General features: G+C 48.1%; 1 protein-coding gene across 1 annotated transcript in view; it reads left to right on the top strand.

Moving 5' to 3' along the window:
* LOC142251339 (moesin) overlaps positions 1–18,306 on the top strand; it is a 121,677-nt gene that overhangs the window by 47,228 nt on the left and 56,143 nt on the right. The gene's annotated exons all lie outside the window — the stretch shown is intronic.

Genomic DNA, 18,306 nt, shown 5'->3' with positions numbered 1-18,306 from the left:
AGGCAGAGTATTTTATGTGAGGGAACAGATCTGAGGAGAAGGTGAGATGGATGGGGAAGATGGAGGGAGAAATGACCAGTTTATTACTGGGTTTAGGGCTCAAGAGGGTAAGTAAGAAATGAAGTATATGGGTGAAATTGAAGAGAAACACAAACCTTATTTACAGTGACTGTATTCAGTTACTTTCTGGTCCCTTTTGGACCAATGCTGGTTTAATTCATTGCAGTAAGTGAAGCAGTCATCAGTCACTTGTTGAAGACTTTTTTTATAGCAGACTACAATATAAAGTGTAAGAGGGTACACTCATCTTTAAATCTATATTGAAATGGTTAAATGGTATTCAGGTACAGTTGTCAAGCTCTGAAGATGCATTACTTATCTGGGAATAATCCTTTGCTACAGACTTTGGCTTACTATAGTTGCACTGGTTATTCAGCATGAGTAGTTTTCTGCATCCTCTGCTGACTCAATGTCTGTACAGCGTTGTATTGGGGAAAGTATCCAACACCACACACTGTACAATCTATTTTTGGAGAACTGCTAGTATAGAGAGCTGCAGATGGCATTCATTTATGGGAGCTAAAGCTAGTAATAAGGGCCTGTTAAATGGATATTCTCCAGTTATGAAATTGCTTGAATTAGACAGCATGAAAATAAGCAAGTTGGCAGTTTACATGCTTTTTCTATCTGCTGTAATTTTTCCACAATGAGAATTTTTATCTTTCATAATGTACAGCTAGTTTCCATTAAGCAGTAGTTACTTTCCAGGAGAAGTTAACTTATAACACCATAGACACCTCTTTCCAGCCCATTGATCTCTATAGAGCAGTTCACTACTCATCCCCTTCTCTAAGGGTGGTGTCACACATAGCGACGCAGCAGCGATCACGACCAGCGATCTGACCTTATCAGGATCGCTGCTGCGTCGTTACATGGTCGCTGGGGAGCTGTCAAACAGGCAGATCTCACCAGCGACCAGTGACCATCCCCCAGCCAGCAGCGACGTGTGGAAGCGTAAGGTAAATATCGGGTAACCAAGGAAAGCACTTCTCTTGGTTACCCGATATTTACCTTAGTAAAGCCAGTGCCGGCTCCCTGTTCCCTGCACTCCTAGCCAGAGTACACATCAGGTTAATTACCCAATGTGTACTCCAGCTACGTGTGCAGGTTGCAGGGAGCCGGCACTGGCAGCGTGAGAGCACACCGCTTAGCGCTGGCTCCCTGCACTCCTAGCCAGAGTACACATCAGGTTAATTACCCGATGTGTACTCCAGCTACGTATGCAGGGAGCCGGCACTGGCAGCGTGAGAGCGGCGGTGCTAGTAACTAATGTAAATATCTGGTAACCAAGGAAAGGGCTTCTTGGTTACCTGATGTTTACCCTGGTTACAGCTTACCACAGGCTGCCAGACGCCGGCTCCTGCTCCCTGCTCGCTTCAGTTCGTCGCTCTCTCGCTGTCACACACAGCGATGTGTGCTTCACAGCGGGAGAGCGACGACCAAAAAATGAAGCTGGACATTCAGCAACGACCGGCGACCTCACAGCAGGGGCCAGGTCGTTGCTGAATGTCACACACAGCGACAGCGATGGGACGTAGTTGCTACGTCACAGAAAATGGTGACTTAGCAGCGACGTCGTCGTCGCTGTCGCTATGTGTGAACCCAGCTTTAGCTCCTTACGGAGTTGTTCTTATCAATCAATCAAAATTACCCATAGCTTATCTTGTTACAGTGACACAGTAATGGTCTATCCGTGTTTGTTTTGAAGTTAACACTGTTATCACTACATTTGCATATAGCAGTAACTGCCTTTGAACAATTACCCTCCTCAATGAGGGCTGGGGATTTTGCAGGACTGATAAAGGCAACTCCTGGTCAGGAGCTGAGTGGGAGGGGGACATAAGCTGCTGTATAGAAATCAATGGGTGGGAGACAGATGACTGTGGTATCTCAGTAGTTAACACCTCAGCCTGCAATGTAGCTACTGTGCATTTTCAGCCAGTCATGATGTTAGGAACTACCTTGGGCCTAGAAGAAACAAAATGGTCCCGGATAACCCCTTTTAATGTTGGGGATAACACTTGCTTTGTTTGGATAGTATTGAATCATTGACTCCTCAAGGCTGGATGAAGGGGAATGAACATTAATATTACAGGTGAAGGTGAGGATAACTTGTGGCAACTTATTAATAATATTTAATATTTTAAGTAGTTTTTACTTTTCGTCTTGTTTCGCTGTAGTAACTATTCTGTGAATGGTTAATTTCTCTTCCCTTTTCTACCCAGTGCAGGTTGTGTTGCACTGAATCATTCTCAGCTGTATCAGCGCTATACTGCCCTCCTCTTTCCTAATCCATATGACTTCTTCATGCTCTTGTCACCCACACTTGACTTTCCCTCTCCTCTAATATGTGACTAGCTTCACTGCTCACCCCTGGGAGGATGTGGTCTGTGTCCTGCGAAAGCCTCGTCCCTAGGGTAGAACTGACAACACTGCCAATAACAACCATTATGGGTTATTCCCTAAATATCAAGCTATCCCCTCTCCATGTGATTGCAGAGTACAGAGCTCTGCTTTTATGCGGGTGACCCCAAGAAGTTAGGAAATGTATCTCCTGTCTCATTGACCATGAATGGAGCAGAGCTCGCACATGCACCTCTCCATTCAGGACTCAGTTCTCCAGGCTTTCTCTAGTTTAGGGGTCCTATGGGTTGAGGATAACTTAATTTTTTGTGACTAAACCTTTTAAGTATATAAGCAATTTATCCATTTCTGTACAAGTTTTCTGTATTCTAAAAAGCTTATGCAACCAAATACAGTAACATGTGTATGTGCCCAAAATTGATTCATGTTAAGGATTTTTTGCCATACCACAATTGTTATAACTAGAATAACAACAAAATGAGCATAGCCATACATTAATATCAATGTAATACAGACTAATAAGGAACCTGTCAAGAAGAATTTATATCTAAAGTATGATTTGTAGATGCTGTTCCTTTTTAAATAAATTAAAATATATTATATTTTATTTTTTTATTTATTTTTTTTAAAAAATTGAAATCCGCTTTTGAAGGCTGGACAGGGCCGAGGGATAAGGAGGGTGAAGTCTGGACGGGGGCCGAGGGATAAGGAGGGTGAAGGCTGGACGGGGGCCGAGGGATAAGGAGGGTGAAGGCTGGACGGGGGCCGAGGGATAAGGAGGGTGAAGTCTGGACGGGGGCCGAGGGATAAGGAGGGTGAAGTCTGGACGGGGGCCGAGGGATAAGGAGGGTGAAGTCTGGACGGGGGCCGAGGGATAAGGAGGGTGAAGGCTGGACGGGGGCCGAGGGATAAGGAGGGTGAAGGCTGGACGGGGGCCGAGGGATAAGGAGGGTGAAGGCTGGACGGGGGCCGAGGGATAAGGAGGGTGAAGGCTGGACGGGGGCCGAGGGATAAGGAGGGTGAAGGCTGGACGGGGGCCGAGGGATAAGGAGGGTGAAGGCTGGACGGGGGCCGAGGGATAAGGATGGTGAAGGCTGGACGGGGGCCGAGGGATAAGGAGGGTGAAGGCTGGACGGGGGCCGAGGGATAAGGAGGGTGAAGGCTGGACGGGGGCCGAGGGATAAGGAGGGTGAAGGCTGGACGGGGGCCGAGGGATAAGGAGGGTGAAGGCTGGACGGGGGCCGAGGGATAAGGAGGGTGAAGGCTGGACGGGGGCCGAGGGATAAGGAGGGTGAAGGCTGGACGGGGGCCGAGGGATAAGGAGGGTGAAGGCTGGACGGGGGCCGAGGGATAAGGAGGGTGAAGGCTGGACGGGGGCCGAGGGATAAGGAGGGTGAAGGCTGGAGGGCTGAAAGTGCTAGCACACACCCCAATTGTCTTTATTGTCCCTCTACTAGAAAATTATTGATTTTGTTTTCAGAGTAGTGAAGTCTGTGTAGCCATACCTTTTTTTTAAAAAAAATGATGGTAGAATTCCTTGTGACAGGTTGCTTTAAGGGGAATTTGTCACCAGGTATTTGCCACCTTATCTAAGAGCTGCAAATAATGTAGAGACAGAGACCCTAATTTCAGCAATATGTCACTCACTGGGTTGCTTGTTATAATTTTGATAATCTGCTGATTAAAAATAAGTGATTTTTTTTTATCACAAAATAACTAGTACATTTGCTGCCATGTAGCCCTCCATATTAATGAGCTCTGTATAACCCCTACCCCCACTGCTTATTGGCAGCTTTTTGTGTACACAATGCATAGGCAGAAAGCTGCCAATCAGTGGTGTGGGCAGGGTTATACAGAGCTCAGCATTCAGAAAACTGATAGATCTGTAACAGAAAAAGCTGTGGTTTAATGAAAACTGCAGCAAGCAGCCCAGTAAGTCATGCACTGCTGGAATTCGGATCTGTGCCCCTATATTATGAGGCTCTCTGACTGATTAGCAAAAACATGGTGACAGATTCACTTTAAGTTATAAAATTAAACACCGTCTGAAATGTGAGAGCAGAAACATTTAAGACGTAGTATTTATATTGGCGACACACTAATATCTAGAAACTGTTTTATGTGGGCAACATTGTGTGTGTGTGTGTGTGTGTGTGTGTGTGTGTGTGTGTGTGTTGCCTTTGCTCCATCAACTTCGTTTCACTTGTCTTTTGTGCCAAGAATAAAGTAACTTGTAGTAAGATGTGAGTATATTGAGCCACATTTACTCATCCGAAAAAAGCAATAAACATGCCATCGGGGTAAAAGATCCTGGGGCACACTCCCCATTTTAGATAGAACCTTGATCCAGAAGATTAGGATGATCGAGCGGAGGCATACAAGTAAAAAGCATGCTCCTGTAGAAGGACACCTAGGTAACATGTATCAGACCCTCCACCCAACTTATCAGAGAGGTACAGTTCAGCTGTTGGGAGACTCGTACTGTATATGGTGCTCTATTGCTTCTATCCATTCTCCAGATCCCAGTGAAGGGATAACATCCTTCCATCGAGAGGCTACTAGAAGCTCTGCGTCAATTAGCTCAGCACAATTAAGTGTGAAAAACTGCCTGAAATCAGACTTCCTACATTAATGGGTAGGAAGAAACAGTGGTGATGGCATGGTGTATGCAGAGCTCTTCAGAGCGCTGGTCTAGGTAGTTGAAACAGTCTACATTTCCTAAAAGGTCTTATCTCTAAAGAAATAGAGAGAAAAAGCGCACCCTGGGCGGATCAACCACAAATAATAATTAAGAAGATATTCTAGTGCACTCGCCCACCTAATTGGGCACAACGCTGGGAAATCACATACAAGAGCGAGTTCCGAACTGCTTGAGCTGTTTCTGGCTCTTAGACCCCACCGGCCAAGGTCCAGCCGGCAACAGCAGGAGGGATCCTCTGTTCAACTAGCGTTCCTGTCTGGATGTAGCACCCTTGTCAGTAGTACGCAGCAAGGCTCTAGGGGGCGCTATAGTGTCCAGCCTCATCAGCAGCTCCTCACTGCTGTTATACTGGCCGATGATCAGTTCAGCCAGCCGCTTCACTGGCCGCCCTCTCCAAACCCGCAAGTTAGGAGCTGAATAAACTGGGAAATTGAATGAAAAAGGATGGGTATAAACCAGAGGTCGTGTATTGGTCACTTCACTCAAAATTAGTCTACAGTTAACAAAAAAAATTAAATTAAATAAAATTAATTAAAATTTAAATAAAAAAAAAAATTCGGGCCGAAAAAATGATCTTAAATCATCTGTATGCAATCCGTATTGATAAATAAGTGATTTACAAGACCAAATAGTCTCCTATATTGAAGATTATATCCATATACAGTTGATCCATATGGGAACCTGTTATTATTATTCATCAGCAAAGAGCTAGGACTTGGCTTTTGTCACGTCCCTTTGGTTGTCCTTGGCATTGTCCACAGCCTCCCCCCATAGTGAGCCGCCTCCTCGACTATGCCTATGTGCAGACTGACAGTCAGCAGCGTGCCGGTTACCTGCACCCACTCCCTGTCATCCAGCTTCGCCTCGTGGAAGGGAATGCAATGTTCTGCACGTCACCGCACAATTACAGGACTACGAGCTCAGTGATCTGGTTGCTATTGGTTTTCCGTTAGTTTCTAATGACGGTATACTTGGCAGATAAGTGCTTTTCTGCTGACTTGCTGGAATAACCGTCATCATGTTAGTAGTCCGCGTTTGAAGACGCAGTTAAAGGGCTATGAACAGGCTATTGAGATTGTGGTTTCCTCGCGGTATGAAAGGGACCTTCACTTTAGTTGGGAGGAGGCTTGGTTTAATTAAACTTGTAATCCGTTGAAAAATTGCAAGCCTTTTCATGTGACCTAGAGGGTGCCTATGACCGAAAGCAAAGCAGAACTCCGAAACCTGTGGATTCTGTGCGGCCGCATCTTGTAATGTCTGTAAGTAAACGATACAATGACTGCAGTCATTTTTAATTCTACATCCTCTAATATCTATTGTAATCTTCTTCAGGTTTTCTTTATTGCTTCCTTTTTAATAGGACTAATAATTTTGCTCATCTAAACCTTTTCTCCGTTGCGATTGCCTCCTGGATTTCTTAAACCTGACAATGACCACATCCAGTGACTGGTATTGGGGTGTGAAGATCCCCGTCACATTGTAACACCGCAGTCAATGACGGTCAGTGTGGTTTCCTGGCTGTGTGCACCTGGCACACGACTATTGTGGTCAATCTAACTCTTCCGGACAATCCATGTAATGTCTAATATGGGATCAAGCGTAAAAAAAAAATATATATTTTTAGGGGTGCATCTAGTTTTTTAACCTGAGCGTATCCATTTTATGCTTTTAAAGCGAACCTGCCATTAGGATTGATCCCCCACACTAAGGGCATGTCTGTAAAGGTGCTTTACTGTTGAGTAAATGCTTTGCTTTCTTGGAAAAATCTGTTTTGCTGTTCTAGAGAAATCTATTGGCGGACAGGCAATGTATTTACAGCTCCCCTGCCGCTCTCCCTATCCCCCCTCCCGACTTTTGTCTGTGACTACCAGGCCCTAATTCATTGACCTTGGGTGGCGCCTGCGCAGATTGATTACAGTGGAACCTGGTTTATGAGTAACTTGGTGTGCGAGTATTTCACTATACGAACAAAGCTTGCTGTAAATTTGTAACTCTGTTTACGAGTAAGCTTTGCTGTACGAGCAAATACTCACAGCACACACTTCCGGGTCCATACTTTCACTGCGCTCTGCCCTGCTCTTGCGCGCGCACACACACACACACACACACACACACACACACACACACACACACACACACACACACACACACACACACACAGATAGATAGATAGATAGATAGATAGATAGATAGATAGATAGATAGATAGATAGATAGATAGATATAGAGAATTATATATATATATATATATATATATCTCTCAACTTGCCTTCTGTTCTCTCGCTGGCCTCCAAGTTCTTGTAGTTCGCCGGTACAGGATGTGTATCGGGTAACCATCGCGACGAGGGAGGCACATCCGCTGTCAGCTGCTTTTCAAAGGCAGTGCGCTAACCAATCAGAGGCAAGCGGCTCCTGCCTTTGACGTCAGCGCTCTGGCAGCGGAAGCTCCGGCATCGGTCGCGATGGCTACCCGATACACATTCTGTACCGGCGATCTACAAGAATCGGGAGGCCGGCGATGGAACGGAAGGTAAGGTGAGGTGTGTGTGTGTGTGTGTGTAATGGCACAATAGGGGACCAGGATGGGACATTGAACAAGTTGTGGACCGAATTGTCTGCATTGCAATGATTTCCTATGGGAAATTTTGCTTTGTTATACGAGTAACTTGATTAACAGCACACTCCCAGAACGGATTGTTCTCGTAAACCAAGGTTCCACTGTACTTGCATTCAGCATCAACTATTAATTTCTCTAAAACCTCAAAACTTATTTCTCGAAGATACATTACATTATTTGATAGGATAAAATCCTGATAACCGGTTCCCTTTTTAAAAAGCACATAAAAAGGACCCGGTCAAAAGTTTCCAGTTTCTGCTGAGTATTCTGGGGTTTTTTCACCCATACGGATCCAAAGATATGAATGAATTAGTTTAGTGCCAATTTTCTGGTGTTGACCAAGCGATTCTCTGTGCGGGTGTCTTTAGGCTGATCTGCATTATTACCTGTGAGCACCGCCCCTTGGTAGAGGCCAAAAATATTGTCAACGAGTAACAAGGCCCATATCTCCAGAACCATATTAATAATAATAATATTATTATTATTTATTATTATTATAGCGCCATCAATTCCATGGCGCTTTACATGTGATGATTATGTAAAAAAGTTAAAATAAAAACAGAATACTGTGTGGATCGAGGGGATAACAGAAGAGCAGAAAATGCAAACTTTTCCCCTGGTGAGCGATCCTCTTTAATTACCAGACATTTCTCCCTGTGTATGCTCTGCTCTACAGGCCTGATGAGTGACATTGATTCGTGCTCAGTACATTGGGGGGAGGGGGGGGGTTTCCATAAATTGTATCACCTTTTTTGAAAATCCAACATCCGTTTTAGGCTAGTTTCACACTACGTCTTTTTAACATCCGCTGAAAACGTTTTTTTAGCGGAAGTACGGATCCTGCTTTTACAGCAAATAACGTATGCAAACGCATATGTTATTTTGCAGGATCCTGCACTGGATGTTAGGGGCGGGCAAAGGAGTCATGTGATCGGGATTGAGGGGAGCTAGACTGGGAGGAGGCTTCTGACAGCTGCATACGCTGGTAACCAAGGTAAACATCGGCCTTGGATACCCGATATTTACCTTGGTTACGAGTGTCTGCAGCTGCTAGGAGCCGGGCTGCGTGCACATAGCAGAGCCGGGCAGCGTGCACATAGCAGAGCCGGGCAGCGTGCACATAGCAGAGCCGGGCAGCGTGCACATAGCAGAGCCGGGCAGCGTGCACATAGCAGAGCCGGGCAGCGTGCACATAGCAGAGCCGGGCAGCGTGCACATAGCAGAGCCGGGCAGCGTGCACATAGCAGAGCCGGGCAGCGTGCACATAGCAGAGCCGGGCAGCGTGCACATAGCAGAGCCGGGCAGCGTGCACATAGCAGAGCCGGGCAGCGTGCACATAGCAGAGCCGGGCAGCGTGCACATAGCAGAGCCGGGCAGCGTGCACATAGCAGAGCCGGGCAGCGTGCACATAGCAGAGCCGGGCAGCGTGCGAGAGCGAGAGCGAGAGAGAGAGAGACCGACCCTGAGACCCTGTACCGAGCATGCTCAGTACAGAATCAGGATCCTGTTATAACGCAACTGAACGACTTTTGGTAGGCAGGATCCAGCACTCATTGACATCCATTGCAGCTCGCGGCGCAATGTCAAGGATCCTGTGACATACGTTAATTTGACAAAGCCAAAAAACGCTACATGTTGCGTTTTTGAAACATGTTAAATTAACGCACAATGACGGATCCTGCGTCTAACGGACGCAAACGGAAGTGGACGCGAGTCCATTGAAAATGCATTAAACACAAAACGGATTTGCACAGGATCCGTACTTCCGTTAAAAAAACGTTTTCAACGGATGTTAAAAAGACGTAGTGTGAAACCAGCCTTACACTTTTTTTTTATATTCATAAATTGGAACTGGAATTCCACTGTTACCATGGAGGACGGATTCTCTGCATTCTTAATAGACTCCTTGCGTAATCTACATTATACGCGAGTTAACTGGTGTTTGGCACGACTGCTGAGTGGTGAGCAGAGAACTGAGAGGCCTCAGGAATGCAGCTGCTGATAGCTGTACCAGGCTTCCCCCTGGCCGCAGGTGGAGGAGGGGATCTGCTCCATTACCGCAGCACCATTCCTGCATTACAGCTTATGCGCAGTGTCAAGAATGAAATCTCTCCCTGGCAGAGGTACTAAACCGCGTAGGCCGTGGGGTTATTGCAGTATGATACATTAGTGGCAGGGTTGTACAGCTCCCTTCTTTCCATATTGTCACTGCAAGGAAGTGGTGGGAGAGAAAAGCCGGCAATGTCTGAAGGGAGTAGCTGGCGGGTTTTTTTTTTTTTTTTTTTTTTTTTTTTAGTGATAGGTGTGAGTTTTAGCCTTTTGACTTTCAAAAATTCTGACATGTACAGTATATCACAAAAGCGAGTACACCCCTCTTAGTTTATTACATAGTTTGTTATATCTTTTCATGGGACAACACTGCAGATATGACATCTTGATATGATGTAAAGCAGTCAGTGTACAGCTTGTATAACAATGTAAATTTGGTGTCCTCTAAATAACTCAGCACACAGGCATTAGTGTCTAAACCGCTGGCAACAAAGTTAGTACACCCAAAGGTGAAATTGTCAAATTGTGCTTACTTAGCCATTTTCCCATCCCCGGTGTCATGTGGCTCATTAGTGTTACAAGGTCTCAGGTGTGAATGGGGAGCAGGTGTGTTACATTTGGTGTTATCGCTCACACACTCTCATACTGGTCACTGGAAGTTCAACATGGCTCCTCGTGGAAAAGAAGTCTCTGAGAATCTGGGAAAAAAGAATTGTTGCTCTACATAAAGATGGCTGAGGCTATAAGAAGATTGCCAACACTCTGAAACTGAGCTGCAGTGTGGTGGCCAAGACCATACAGCGGTTTAACAAGACAGGTTCCACTCAGAAAAGATTTAGCCATGGTTGACCATTTGAAGTTGCATGTACGTGCTCGGCGTCCTATCCAGAGGTCGCCTTTTCAAAATAGACGTATGAGTGCTGCCAGCATTGCTGCAGAGGATAAAGGGGTGGGGTGGGGGTTCAGCCTGTCAGTGGTAGGAACATATGCCGCACACTGCATCAAATTGGTCTGCATGACTGTTGTTGCAGAAGGAAGCTTCTTCTAAAGATGATGCACATGAAACCCTGCAAACAGTTTGCTGAAGACAAGCCCACTAAAGACATTGATTACTGGAGCCATTTCCTGTGGGCTCATGAGGCCAAGATAAACTTATTTGGCTCAGATGGTATGAATTGTGTGTTGCGTCAACCAGGGAAGGAGTACAAAGACAAATGTGTCCTGCCTGCAGTGAAGCATGGTGGTGGGAGTGTCATGGTTTGGGGCTGCATGAGTGATGCCGACTGGGGATCTACAGGTTATTGAAGGAACCAGGAGTGCCAACATGTACTGTGACCTACTGAAGTAGAGCATGATCCCCCTCCCTTTAAAAATTGGGCCACAGGGCAGTATTCCAACATAACAACCCCAAACACAACTATAAGACGGCTACTGCCTTTCTAAAGGAACTTGAGGCTACAGGTGCTGGACCGGTGAAGTGTCTCCAGACCTAAACCCTATTGAGCATCTGTAAGACTTCCTCATGTGGAAGATGGAGGAGTATAAGGGCTTTAACATCCACCAGTGATGTCGTCATGAAGGATGGAAGAAGATCCAGCGGCTCCTGTGAATCTCAAGTGAACTCCATGCCCAAGAGAGTTTAGGCAGTGCTAGAAAATAATGAGGTCTATACAAAATATTGACACTTTAGGCACAATTTTGCCATTTTCACTTAGGGGTGTACTCACTTTTGTTGCCAGCAGTTTAGACATTAATGGCTGTGGGAGTTATTTTATAGGGCACCGAATTTGCACTGTTATACAAGCCATACACTGACTACATTGTATCAAAGGGTTATTTTATCAGTGTTGTCCCATGAAAAATATATTTGATGGGGTGTACTCACTTTTGTGATATGCCGTATTGGACAGGTCACCACTTTTTTTTTTCTTTTCCTAAATGTAAGCTATAATTTATTACAGTAATAAATATTACAATGGAAAAACAAATCAGTATACAGCTTTTTACTAGAGATATTTTAGGCTCTGCTGCCATGTGGATCGCTTGCAAATACATCCATATTTTTCATGACGCATACTAGGCTATTCTCTCCATTAAATGGCTTCATCCAACAAAGCCCATTATAGGTTAATGGTGTCCATTGTCGGCTGTTGGTGTGTGTCGTGAGCTGGACGTAAACTCCTCCACGTTGAAGCTGCAACACAAGGAAGCAAGTGTTGGAGTTCTAGAAATCGCTGGATGGATCGACATGTTACTGATGTGTAAATGAGTGCCCAGTGCAGAAATCCCGGCACGCACAGGCCTCGGCTATTATTAATGTTTGTCTCAGGAATTTTCTGCCTCGCTGAAAGCACTTGTGCAAATCAAGATCCTTTACCATTTCCAGCCAATAATATCCCAGATGTGCTGCATGGGAGACAAGTCCAGCGATACTGCAGACCATGGTACCACGTTTAGGCCACGCAGACTGCTCACAGTAGCACGAGCAACATGTGGCCTGTGGTTCTCATGTTGGGAAAAACAGCTCCTGGGACATAGTCACGTTCCATCATGAAGGCCTCTTTATACAGACTAATTTCAGGTTATTGTGTCAACAACAAAACTAGGACGTACGGTAACTCTTAAGAGGATGGAACTCTTGCAATTTTGCTCTGCACCACAAAAGCTTTTGAGATCGGTGGCAGTAGGTCAATGGAGCACCTGTGGTTGGGCGTCTGGCTCATAGCCCAATGTGTTTAATATGTCTATGATTTCCATAATTCCTCAACTTTTTCTTTTTCATGTTCCATCTATCCTATGAAGTGTTGCAGTTTTAATATGGAGAATATAGACCTTTCTATGTCAGTTTTCTGCTCCAGTGACTGAACAGAAGACCAAAGGTCAACTCTGCCTATAGAAGATTCTCTTATATTCATGCACAGCAATATTAATCTGACCTCATTGGTTTACCATAAATAAAAACAAGAGCCATTAGCACTGGAGAGTAGATATGGAATGCAAATATCCAGATATATATATATGTATGTATGTATGTATGTATGTATGTATGTATGTGTCGGTGGGTGTGGTTGGCCACTACATTTTTTTTTTTTTTGATGGCCTATCCTTAGTATAGACCATCAATATATGATCAGTGGGTGTGCGACATCTGATACACCAGCTGATCAGCTATTGCCGGTGGCAGCTGGAAGTTCTCAGATGGTGCTCTATATTGTCTGCAGCCGAGTACTGCAGATCCACCTCCTATTCACATTATAAGGGTAGGATCTCTAGTACCTGACCACATCCACTATAGTTTTGATGGAGCTGCTGTTTTCCATTTTCCAGCAGCATCTACGAACCTCCAGGCGTCAACTCTACCAGCTGATTACTACAGATCAGACATTAACGGCCCATTCTATGGATATTATATCTTAAGTTGTCTTTCTTTTAATGTTTTATATATATATATATATATATATATATATATATATATATATATATATATATATATATATATATATATATATATATATATATATATATATATATATATGTATGTATATCTCTATATCTCTCCAAAGATTCTACCAAAAACTCAGAAGGTCCCATCATGCTCTGCTGTTAGGCTAGAGGTGGTTGTAAAATCCCATACAAATGAAGGGGAATTCTGCCCATTTCTCCACTGATGATGGCATGACTTCTGAAGGTCTAATTGGTGGGACTGACCTCTACTATACAATTATGGCAGATCATGTGGCTATAGTATAAATGTGCAAGGAAGGAATGGCCCTTTTTAAGCATTCTTGAGGTCCTTTCAGGGCTGTATTTTGCCTTCGTGCTGCCCTAGGCACTTTAAGTGGTCGCGCCCCTTAGTGACAACGTAACACTGAGTTTTCGCACATGACATCTGTTTAAGGCAGATCTACTCTGTAAAACACTTGAAAAAGTATCAATGAGAAACGAAGGGCACTAACCCCCCCCCCCAATGGCGATCACCACGGGCACATCAAAACATAGCATGAGTATAAAATATTCCCACCACACCGTCACCACTTATATACTGTGACTGTCACACTGCCCCTAATAAACTACACACTGTCCTCCCTTATAAATTATACCCACCACACCTTCCTCAATTATGAAATATGATCTGCACATTGACCTCACATCTTGCTGCCCCCTCCTCACAATGTCCCATACATGCTGCCCCCTCCTCACCATGTCCCATGCTTGCTGCCCCCTCCTCCCAATGTCCCATGCATGCTGCCCCCTCCTCACAGTGTCCTATGCATGCTGCCCCCTCCTCACAATGTCCCGTGCATACTGCCCCCTCCTCAGTGTCCCATGCATGCTGCCCCCTCCTCAGTGTCCCATGCATGCTGCCCCCTCCTCAGTGTCCCATGCATGCTGCCCCCTCCTCAGTGTCCTATGCATGCTGCCCCCTCCTCACAATGTCCCATGCATGCTGCCCCCTCCTCACAATGTCCCATGCATTCTGCCCCCTCCACAGTTTCCCATGCATGCTGCCCCCTCCTCACAATGTCCCATGCGTGCTGCCCCCTCCTCACAATGTCCCATGCGTGCTTCCCCGTCCTCACAATGTGCCATGCTTGCTGCCCCCTCCTCACAATGTCCCATGCGTGCTGCCCCCTCCTCACAATGTCCCATGCGTGCTGCCCCCTCCTCACAATGTCCCATGCGTGCTGCCCCCTCCTCAGAATGTCCCATGCATGCTGCCCCCTCCTCACAATGTCCCATGCATGCTGCTCCCTCCTCAGTGTCCTATGCATGCTGCCCCCTCCTCACAATGTCCCGTGCATACTGCCCCCTCCTCAGTGTCCCATGCATGCTGCCCCCTCCTCACAGTGTCCTATGCATGCTGCCCCCTCCTCACAATGTCCCATGCATGCTGCCCCCTCCTCACAGTTTCCCATGCATGTTGCCCCCTCCTCACAATGTCCCATGCGTGCTTCCCCGTCCTCACAATGTGCCATGCTTGCTGCCCCCTCCTCACAATGTCCCATGCGTGCTGCCCCCTCCTCACAATGTCCCATGCATGCTGCCCCCTCCTCACAGTTTCCCATGCATGCTGCCCCCTCCTCACAATGTCCCATGCATGCTGCCCCCTCCTCACAATGTCCCATGCATGCTGCTCCCTCCTCACAATGTCCCGTGCATACTGCCCCCTCCTCAGTGTCCCATGCATGCTGCCCCCTCCTCACAGTGTCCTATGCATGCTGCCCCCTCCTCACAATGTCCCATGCATGCTGCCCCCTCCCAATGTCCCATGCATGCTGCCCCCTCCTCCCAATGTCCCATGCATGCTGCCCCCTCCTCCCAATGTCCCATGCATGCTGCCCCCTCCTCACAATGTCCCATGCATGCTGCCCCCTCCTCACAATGTCCCATGCATGCTGCCCCCTCCTCACAATGTCCCATGCATGCTGCCCCCTCCTCACAATGTCCCATGCATGCTGCCCCCTCCTCACAATGTCCCATGCATGCTGCTCCCTCCACAGTTTCTCATGCATGCTGTTCCCTCCTCACAATGTCCCGTGCATGCTGCCCCTCTCCATGAGCTCCTAATGCTGCCTTCCTTTTTTTCATAATGACACCTCCATGCTGCCCCATTCATCATACTAAGACCACCACACTAACGCTTATGCTGAGACACCCCTCCCACACACACACACACACACTACCCCACTCTTGATATTGACTCCCCTACATTGCTCCACTCCATACTGAGCCCACACATGCTGCCCGTTCTCCATAATGAGCTCCCAATGCTGCCCCCTCTCATTCTGAGTCCTTACACTCCCCCGCCATCGATTTTGTCATTGCACTATCCCTCAACCCTTGTCCTCTGTCTCTAGGATTGGCCCCTCTCTCCCATTCCCCCAGCAGCAGCCGCTCTCCCCCGCCTTCACCAGCAGCCTCTCCCCCAGCATCAACCTCTCTCCCCCCAGCCTCCCCCAGCTTCAGCCTCTCTCCCCCCAGCCTCCCCCAGCTTCAGCCTCTCTCCCCCAGCTTCCCCCAGCATCAGCCTCTCTCCTCCAGCTTCCCCCAGCATCAGCCTTTCTCCCCCAGCTTCCCCCAGCATCAGCCTCTCTCCCCCAGCATCAGCCTCTCTCCCCCAGCTTCCCCCAGCTTCCCCCAGCATCAGCCTCCCCCCTCCTAGCCTCCCCCAGCATCAGCCTCTCTCCTCCCAGTCTCCCCCAGCATCAGCCTCTCTCCTCCGAGCCTCCCGAAGCATCAGCCTCTCCCAGCATCAGCCTCCCTCAGCATCAGCCTCTTTCCTCCCAGCCTCCCCCAGCATCAGCCTCTCTCCTCCCAGCCTCCCCCAGCATCAGCCTCCCTCAGCATCAGCCTCTCTCCTCCGAGCCTCCCGAAGCATCAGCCTCTCCCAGCATCAGCCTCCCTCAGCATCAGCCTCTTTCCTCCCAGCCTCCCCCAGCATCAGCCTCTCTCCTCCCAGCCTCCCCCCTCCCAGCCTCCCTCAGCATCAGCCTCCCTCCTCCCAGCCTCCCCCAGCATCAGCCTCCCTCCTCCCAGCATCAGCCTCCCCCAGCACCAGCCTCCCCCAGCATCAGCCTCCCCCCTCCTAGCCGCCCCCAGCATCAGCCTCCCCCCTCCTAGCCGCCCCCAGCATCAGCCTCCCCCCTCCTAGCCGCCCCCAGCATCAGCCTCTCTCCTCCCAGCCTCCCCCAGCATCAGCCTCTCTCCTCCCAGCCTCTCCCAGCATCAGCCTCTCTCCTCCCAGCCTCCCCCAGCATCAGCCTCCCCCAGCATCAGCATCCCTCCTCCCAGCCTCCCCCAGCATCAGCCTCTCTCCTCCCAGCCTCCCCCCTCCCAGTCTCCCTCAGCATCAGCCTCCCTCCTCCCAGCCTCCCCCAGCATCAGCCTCCCCCAGCATCAGCCTCCCCCAGCACCAGCCTCTCTCCTCCCAGCCTTGCCCAGCATCAGCCTCTCTCCTCCCACTCTCCCCCTCTCTCCTCCCAGCCTCCCCCAGCATCATCCTCCCTCAGCATCAGCCTCTCTCCTCCCAGCCTCCCCCCTCCCAGTCTCCCTCAGCATCAGCCTCTCTCCTCCCAGCCTCCCCCAGCATCAGCCTCCCTCAGCATCAGCCTCCCCCAGCATCAGCCTCTCCTCCCAGCCTCCCCCAGCATCAGCCTCTCTCCTCCCAGCCTCCCCCAGCATCAGCCTCTCTCCTCCCAGCCTCCCCCAGCGTCAGCCTCCACCCATCCCAGCCTTCCGCAACATCAGCCTCCCCCCTCCCAGCCTCCCCCAGCATCATACTCTCTCCTCCCAGCCTCCCCCAGTATTAGCTTCTCTTCCCCCAAGTCTCCCCCAGTATCAGCCTCTCTCCTCCCACCCCATACGCAGATCTCCAGTCTGCATTAGAGACACCCCCACGCTCCTTATGAATCTTCAGCTCTGCGAGCACTTACCTGCTCCAGGGCCCACCGTCATCTTCCTGGCTCACGTGAGTATCCTCTTCTGACACCGGCTTCCATCGCGGCGTCCTCTGCGGCGTCCTGCTGTGAGCTCTGCATGTGAAATCCACACAGCATTGGACGCAGCACAGAGGAAGGAGCTGATTGGCGCGCCCGTGACCCCGGAAGTGCAGGCGCCGGCAGTTCCGGGGTCAATCAGCTCTCTGTGCCCGGCCACCGCAGTTTGTCTGCATTCGCATCTTAATTGACGCGGATACAAATAAATAAAGGTGCGCCTCTCCCCCCTACCCCCTCCAAAAATACAGCGGATTTAATGAATGTGTAAAAAAAAAAAAATTTTTTTTTTTTACTGCTAGAAGGTGCCGCCCCCTGCATCCTGCCGCCCTAGGCACGGGACCACGGGTGCCTAATGGTAAATACGGCCCTGGGGCCTTTCATGTGTGCAGATTCTGCCTGAATCCGAGCGCTATTCAGCAATGTAGTCAGCCGGTTGGTGCTTGTGTAGCTCTTTTTCCAAGGAATGATTATCTGCATGGATTGTGACCCAATGATTGTAAATGACACTGTATGTGAACCAACATGTTCCTGTTTACACCGAGGAGGAAGTGAGATTTTTTTATTTCTGAATACAAGGCTTGATTTAACGGGTATTATGTAGTGGTCAGTTTGGTGGAGATGCTTACACGGACCTTTTGGCCATCCAACCATCAACCTATGTAAAAACCCTAACATAAGTGTGCTCTCTGTACAAAGTGTTGCATCTGATAAGTCTGTGATGAATTGATAGGATTATCAGTCAGTGGTACAGCATCCAGTGGGCTCCCTCCATAATTATCACACTCCTGTAGCAGCAGGTTTGGGGGACGCAAGGTGGAAGATGGCTTTTCCGTCCAGTGCTAAGAGCATCCGTTATTAGTTTGTATTTTGTGCATGAAATGACAAATTCGATTTTAACAAGTTTTAATATACACTATATGGACATAAGTTACGTGCCCCCTCCACTTTACACCTACAGGAGCTTTTATCACCTTCCATTCTAAGTCCATAGTCTTTAATATGGCGTAGGTCTCCCCATT

Source organism: Anomaloglossus baeobatrachus, chromosome 9 (genome assembly GCF_048569485.1).
Source record: "Anomaloglossus baeobatrachus isolate aAnoBae1 chromosome 9, aAnoBae1.hap1, whole genome shotgun sequence".
In the NCBI taxonomy this organism is placed as follows: domain Eukaryota; kingdom Metazoa; phylum Chordata; class Amphibia; order Anura; family Aromobatidae; genus Anomaloglossus; species Anomaloglossus baeobatrachus.
The sequence above is the reverse complement of the archived record's forward strand: the minus strand, read 5'-3'. Positions and strand labels throughout refer to the sequence as shown.